Below are 8,096 nucleotides of genomic sequence, written 5' to 3' on the forward strand. Positions count from 1 at the left end.
TGCGCCACTTGGTCCCAGGCTGTGGGACCTCTCAAGAGCTAAGTGAAAAACAGAAGAGACCATCAGCCATTGGTAAAATCATAGGTGCGGCAAATCCAAAGGATTTGACGTGCCCACTCATCAGAAAGGGAAGAAGAGCCACAGCCAGATAAAGGGAAGGCTAAAATGACGAGTGATAGTTTTTAGGTAGCTCGGGAGAGTGAATGCAAGGAGGAAAATAATTTGAGTTGTTCCAGGAAGATTAATGCAATAAAAGAATTATCTGCAAAAATGAAATTCATCTGAGAAAATCTTCTGATACTGTTGACTTTTATTTATTTATGTTTTGGGTTGGTTTTTTTGTTTGTTTTTTTGTTTTTTGTTTTTTGAGGGCTATCTCCCTGAGGGAAACAGCAGAAGAGCTATGAACTAAATCATTTATAATAAAGAAGGAGAATCAGAAAACAGATTACTTAGAACATCCTCCTCCTCTCCCCAGCCTTTCAAGCAGTAAAATGGTGCGTTAAGTGAGATTATCTCATGAGCTTTCTCATCTCTAAATCTTGTTTCTGGCTACATATCTCCCATCCCCTTTTGCCTATGGCCCTGCTGCTAATGGATGTGTTCAACACATAAACCCGGGATTCACTCAATTTTTGTTCAGCTTCTCCATTTCACTTTTAAATAAATTAGGTCACCTTATCAGTACAAATTGTGATTTAGAGAGAAGACAGAAGAATAAATCAGTTTGAAGGCTGTGGATGTTTCATCCCTGTTTGGGTGACGTCTTAGTGACCTTAATTTTAGTGCTTTCTTATGTTTGCCCATTCTAGGACTTGATAGTGTGAAAAATAAAAATAAAACCACCAGCAAAAAGTCAATTCTTAGATATCTGATATCTTGCTTATATGCCTAGGTTGCCTGTTTTTAAAACAAGAACATGATCGTCCGTGAATCTGTCAACAAGTCACAGGTCAGAGATCCTGCCCTGTATTTGTTTTGCTATGTCACTACACACCAAATGTCCAATGCAGATGTTTTTGGACCTGAGAAGTCAACTTACTTGAAAAGTTTTTGTTTAAATTTTTAAGAAAGTTATTAACGGCACCTAATCAAGAAGATGCAACAGAACTTAAAAAGAAAATAATTCATAAACTACTCAGCTCTAATTTATATACTTCTAGGAACATCCAATATATGTTATTTCTTCTCTTTTGATTTACCATTCTTTCCCTCCCTTCTTTAAGTTATCCATGCCAACAGAGGCCAACAAACGTGGGTTTCTATATTTTGCAAAAGGGGCATCTAATACTCTCTTTAATTTCTAGCAAAAGCTAATTAAGGCTTTGAGGTTGCCATGAGACGGTGCCTTGCAGCTCTCCAACAATGGGGAGTATAACTGACCAAGATCTCTAGGTACTGCACTCTGATATCTGCTGCCACATCTGTCCCTAGAGCACACGTACCACAGGCCACTCCCAGCCAATGAGTAGCTGTGGCAGACAGTCTTGTTCCTAGGAAACAGAGGACTCACCAGACAGCTAACATTGGGTCAAGGACTCCCCAGTGGCCTTCCTGAACCTTTCTTAGGTTGCACAGTGGTCAAGGACACTTTTGTTCAACAGAGTTCTCTTCTCTCTTTCACTTACTAGATTTAAATCATAGTCTAACGACTCTCCAACTCCCTCTCCGTTTTCCTCTCATATAGGCATTCCCCTGATAAAATCCTTGCACATTTAATCCCATCTTAGTGTCTGCTTCCAAGAGAAACAGACTAACATAGCTTGCTTTTTCATTCTTGGTCCTTTTCAATAAAGATGGGAAGACTGCATCTTAGTACACAAATATGGGCTCCTTACTTTCTCTTATAGTCATAAGAGACTATGGGTCATAGTCTAGAGGGAATAGATAAAACCAGCATAGTAGAGAACAGATGACCTCACATTTTCTTTCTTCAGGGCATAGATTACTCTGTATGCTAGTCCTTGCTCCTAAGTTCACTAATTTCAACTTTAAAAGGTGGGATAGGAAGGGTGAATTAGGGTTGATGAAAGACACTAAAAATCATCCTACTAAAATTATAAGCAAGATAGTCCAATATCTCAAAGGTTTAGTTTTTGAAGTTATATCTGACAATGTGAATAAAGACTCATTTAATCAAAATTTTTTAATAATCTTCTGTCCCAACATTAATAATTTTCTTCTATCAGTAGATGTATTGCCATGGATACTTTTCTTGGCCCTTTCCAGTCCATTAAACTGAAAGTGACACTGTAACAGGAAATCTTCTTGGCCTATTAACTCTCAATGGAAACCACCATGGGCAACCCTATAGTCTTACCAGAGGAGTTGCTGGGACCTTCATTCCTGCTTAGCCCAATCCTAGCAGACAAGAAAATAATAGGAACCATCAATTCTCCTGAATTGCACCAATGTGATTCCAACTATGATAGCAAAAGCCCTGGAATTCCTCTCATTTCATAAGTAGGGAGGGTATAACTCACCTCTTCTTCCCTTATCCCCACTAGTTTTGGAAGAACTTAGTCAGAACTTGCTGGTTGCTACACAATGTACATTCTCCTTTTTTCATCCTAAGAAAATCTCAATTTTGTTCAGAGATAAATAAGTCCATCTAAAAATACTATATTTTCCAGTCACTCTTGCAGCTAGGGTTGGTCATGTAACATAGTTCTAACCAATGAAATGTAATAAGTCATTGGTTGGAACTCCCATGAGACCTCTTTAAAGGAGAGTCATCTAAAGATTCGGGTGGAAAATGATAAACTGATTCTAAAATATATATGGATTATACAACAATTCCACAGCTAACATCATACTGAATAGTGAAATATTGAAAGCTTTTCCTCTAAGATCAGAACGAAGACAATGGTGCCCCTTCATTGATTAAGAATTCAACGTAGTACCGGAAATCCTAGCCAGAGCAGTTAGGCAAGACAAAAAAATAAAAGGCATCCAAATAAGAAAGAAAGAAATGAAATCATCATTATTTGCAGATGATAAGCTCTTATATAGAGAAAATCTTAAAGAGTTAACCAAAACATTGTTGAAACTAATCAATATATTCAATGAAATCACAGGACATAAAATCAACTCGCAGAAATCAGTTACATTTCTATACACTAACAATGAAACATCTGAAAAAAAAATAAAGCTATTCCATTCACAGTAGCATCAAAAACAATAAAAACACTTAGAAATAAATTTAACCAAGGAATTGAAAGATTGTATGATGAAAGCTACAAACCTTGAATGAAAGAAATTGAAGGAGATACTACAAATGGAAAGATATTCCATTTTCATGGATATAAAGAATTAATTGTTAATAAATCCTTCATACCCAAAGCCATCTATAGATATAATGTATTTCCTATCAAAACTCCAATAATGCTTTTCACAGAAACAGTAAAAAAAAAAAAAGAAATAAAAATAATCCTAGCCAAAGCAATCCTGAAAAAGAAGAATAAAACTAGAAGTAACATATTTCTGGGGCAGCCTGGGTGGCTCAGCTGTTTACGCCGCCTTCAGCCCAGGGTGTAATCCTGGGGTCACAGGATCGAGTCGCATGTCAGGCTCCCTGCATGGAGTCTGCTTCTCTCTCTCTCTCTCTCTCTCTCTCTCTCTCTCTTTCTCTCGAATAAATAAATAAATAAAATCTTAAAAAAACATATTTCTGAATTTCAAACTATACTATAAAGCTATAAGTAATCAAAACAGCATAATCAAAACTAGCATAAAAACAGATACATAGACCTATAGGATAGAATAAAGAGCTCAGAAAGAAACCCCCCTGCATATAGTCAACTAACATTCGGTAAGGAACCCAAGAACACTCAATGAGAAAAAGATAGTCTTGACAAATGTTGCTGAGAAAGCTAATAACCACATGGGAAAAAAAATGATATTGGATCCCTAGCATGAACCATCACAAAAATTAGCTCAAAATAAAGACTTAAACATTAGACCTAATACCATAAAACTCCCAGAAGAAAACATAAAGAAGAAGCTCCTTGACATCAGTTTGAGCAATGATTTTTTTTGGATGACACTGAAAGCACATGCAATAAAAGAAAATAAGTAAGTGGCACCACATCAAACTAAAAAGCTTCTGCACAGCAAAAGAAACAATCAACAAAATGAAATGGCAATCTACAGAATGGAAGAAATATTTGCAAACCACATATAAGAGATTAATATCTAAATTATATCTAGAACTCAGATAACTCAATTACAACAATAACAACAAAAACAATCAATTAAAAAATAGGCAGAGAGGGGATCCCTGGGTGGCTCAGCGGTTTAGCGCCTGCCTTTGGCCCAGGGCATGATCCTGGAGTCCCGGGATCGAGTCCCGCTTCAGGCTCCCGGCATGGAGCCTGCTTCTCTTTCCTCCTGTGCCTCTGCCTCTCTCTCTCTCTCTCTCTTTCTATGTCTATCATAAATAAATAAACCTTTAAAAAAATAGGCAGAGAGTCACAGACAGGTGGGGCAGGATGGAAGCTGGGAGACCAGGGCAACAGGCATGCAGCTTGGTGGAAGGCAAACACTCAGAGATACGGTTGGGCCCTGGTGGCCAGCGTGCCAACCCAAGGCAGGGATGCCCAGCCCCATGCCCTACCTGCCCATGCTCCCCATGAAAAACTAGCTCTGAGGCCCTCCAGTTCTGGTGCACATGTCGACCTCTAGGGCATTGGCTGCTGGGGACACAGGGGTGGCATCAGAGCCCAGTGTGATTAAAAAAAAAAAAAAGAAAAAGACAGAGTAACTAAATATTTTTCCAGAGAAGACATCTAAATGGCCAACAGGTACAGGAAAATATACTCAATATCACTAAGCACTAGAGAAATGCAAATCAAAACCACAATGAGATATCACCTCATTAGAATGACTATTACCAAAAAGCCAAGATATAATAAGTATTTTCAAGGATGTGGAGAAATGGGATCCCTGGCATACAACTGGTGAGAATGTAAATTCATTCAGCCACTGTGGAAAACGTTATGGAGGTTCCTCAAGAAATTAAAAGTAGAACTTTAATGTATGACCCAGCAATGCCACCCCTGGATAAATATCCAAAGGAAATGAAACAAGTAAAAGAGATCTGCATTTCCATGTTTATTGCAGCATTTTTCACAATAACCAAGATATGGATTCAACCTAAGTATCTATGGATGAATGGATAAAAAAGATTCCAGTTCTTTCATGATTTATTATCCAACCATGAGAAAGAAGAATATCCTGCCATTTATGCCAGCATGGATGAAACCTGAGGGCATTATGCTAAATGAGATATCAGGCAGAGAAAGACAAATAGGGTATGATATCACTCATGCAGTATGCAGAATCTATAGATGTCAAACCCGTAAGAACAGATAGTAGAATGGTGGTCACTGGGGCAGGTGGGGGGTGGGGAGGAAGGAGGTGGATGGAAAGATGTTGTTTAAGGGTAAAAGCCTACAACTAGTAGATAAGTCCTGACAATCTAATGTACAGCATAATGATTATAGTCAATAACACTGTATTATAAACGTCTAAGTTGAAGAAAAACTAGACCTACATTATTTTCACCATAAAGAAAATAGTAATAATTATGTGACACGATAAAGGTATTAGCTAACACTATAGTGGTAATCATACTGCAATATACTGCAATATATAAATGTATTCAATCATCATGTTGTGCACCTTAAGCTTACACATTGTTATAAGTCCGTTATATCCCAATAAGAATAAAATTAAAAATAAAATAAAATATATATGGCAATGCAAAGGGTTAAATATAGCAAGGCAATCTAGGAAAAAAGCAAACAATTGCAAGGCTTAAACCGCTAGTTATCAAGACCCATTTTATTAAATAAAACAGTGGTATTGAATTAAGGATACACAAACAGACCAAAGAAAATAAAGAGAACCCAAAAGTAGATCCACACAAATGTGGATGCCTGGTTTACAATGATAACACTGCAATGCTATAGGAAAAGGATGGTTTTTTCAATAAATAATGTTGGGCTCACATAGAAAAATATAAATCATAACTATCTCTCACCACAAATAAAAATTACTTCCAGAAATATTGTACACCCAAATGTAAAGGTAAAGCAAAAGCTTTTAGAAAAAAAAAAACATAAGAAATATTTTTATGACCTTGAAATCAGCAAAGAGTCTTTTAAATAGGCTCCCAAAGTGCCAAGTATAAGGAAAAAATTGATAAATTAAATATTAAAAATAAGAACCCCAGCTCATCAAAAGATACCATTACCATATGACAAATGCCATAATTTCACTTACATGTGGAATTTAAGAAGCAAAACTAAGAAAAAAAGAGAGAAACAAACAAACAAAAAAACCAGACTCTTTCATATAAAGAACAAACTGGTGGTTACCAGAAGGAAGGTGTGCGGGGGGATGAGAGAAATAGGTGAAGGAGATCAAGTGTACACTTATTGTGATGAGCCCTGAGTAAGGCATAGAATTGTTCAATCACTATATTGTACACCTATGTTAGTTACATTGGAATTTTAAAAATTATTTTAAAAAAACAACATTAAGAGAATAAGCAGGTAACTAACAAAGTGGGGGGAAACGTTTACAATACATATATCCAACAAAAAGCTTCTTATGGATGGAATCATGTCCCCACAAAATTCAAATATTGAAGCTCTAACCCTAGTACCTCAGAATGTAATGTACCTGGGAATAGGGTCTCTAAAGAGGTAATTAAATCAAAATGAAGTCATTAGGATGGGTCCTAATCCAATCTAACTGGTATCCGTGTAAGAAAAGATTGGGACAGAGAGAGAGGCAGCAGGGACAGCCATGCATAGAGCAACAGCCATGTAAAGAGGCAGCAAGAAGGCAGCCGTGGTCAAGCCAAGGACAGGGGCTAAGAGAAACTAATCCTGGAGCGTCTGGAGAAACTAATCCTGTTGACACCTTGATCTTGGACTTCGAGCCTCCAGAACAATGAGAAAATAAATTTCTGTTGTTTAAACCACCCAGTCTGTGGTATTGTGTAGTACTTGCCCCAGAAAACTAATTAACACAAGATTCATATTCAGAAGATGTAGGGATCTCTAACTAAACTATGAAAATGACCAACAACGTAAAGACAATAAAACAAAAAATGTGAACAGGTACGTCACTAAAATAGGATATCCAAATAGCCTATAAACATATACATACGAAAAGTTGTTCAACTTCAGTTGATAGACCAGTTATCAGGAAAACAGAAATTAAAAATACAGTATAACACCCACCAGGATGGCTAAAATGAAAGAGTCGGATAATACCAAGTGCTGACAAGGATGTGGGGCAACCAAAACTTTTATACACTGTTGATGGAACAGTAAATGAGCACAAATACTCCGGGAGACGGTTTGGCAGTATCATAGCTAAATTCAAGCATAATCCATAACTCAGGGACTCTTCCTCTTGAGATATATCCACAGAAATGTGAACATATATTCACCAGAAGACTTGTAGAAGTCTTTGCAGACTTTGTAGAAGTCATTAAAGTCCTATTTCTATAATGGCTAAAACCTGCAAGCTATCTGAATGCCCACCAATACTGGAACGGATTTTTAAAAAATTATATTCACACACTGGAATAACATAGCAGTGAGAATAAATATCCTAAAATTACATGCAATAATATAGTCAAATCCCACAAACATTATATTAAGCAAAGGAAGCCAGACACAAAAGAGTACATGCTGTACATTTCCATAAAGCTCAAAATCAGGCAAAATTAATCTATGCTGTTCCTTTGGGTATAGAAGAAGGACCTCTGAGGCAATGAGGAAGATTATGAGGTTCTGGGACTGTTCCAGTTCTTGTCCTAGGTGCCAGGCACATGACTGCGTTCACTTTGTAAAAATTCATCAAGCGGTACAGTTGTGATTTGTGAATTTTTCTGTATATATGTTATATATCACTATAAAATTTTTATGAAAATGAGAGAGCCAACTCATTGGGCCTGCACTTTTTCCTTCACCTTTCCCCCTCTTCCTGTCTGGAACACAGATGTGATGCCTGAAGTGGAACCATAAGGTGACAAGCATGAGAACAAAAACCACATGCTAAAAACTGCTGGGTAGAAA

This window comes from Canis lupus, chromosome 22, assembly GCF_011100685.1.
Source record: "Canis lupus familiaris isolate Mischka breed German Shepherd chromosome 22, alternate assembly UU_Cfam_GSD_1.0, whole genome shotgun sequence".
Lineage (NCBI taxonomy): Eukaryota > Metazoa > Chordata > Mammalia > Carnivora > Canidae > Canis > Canis lupus.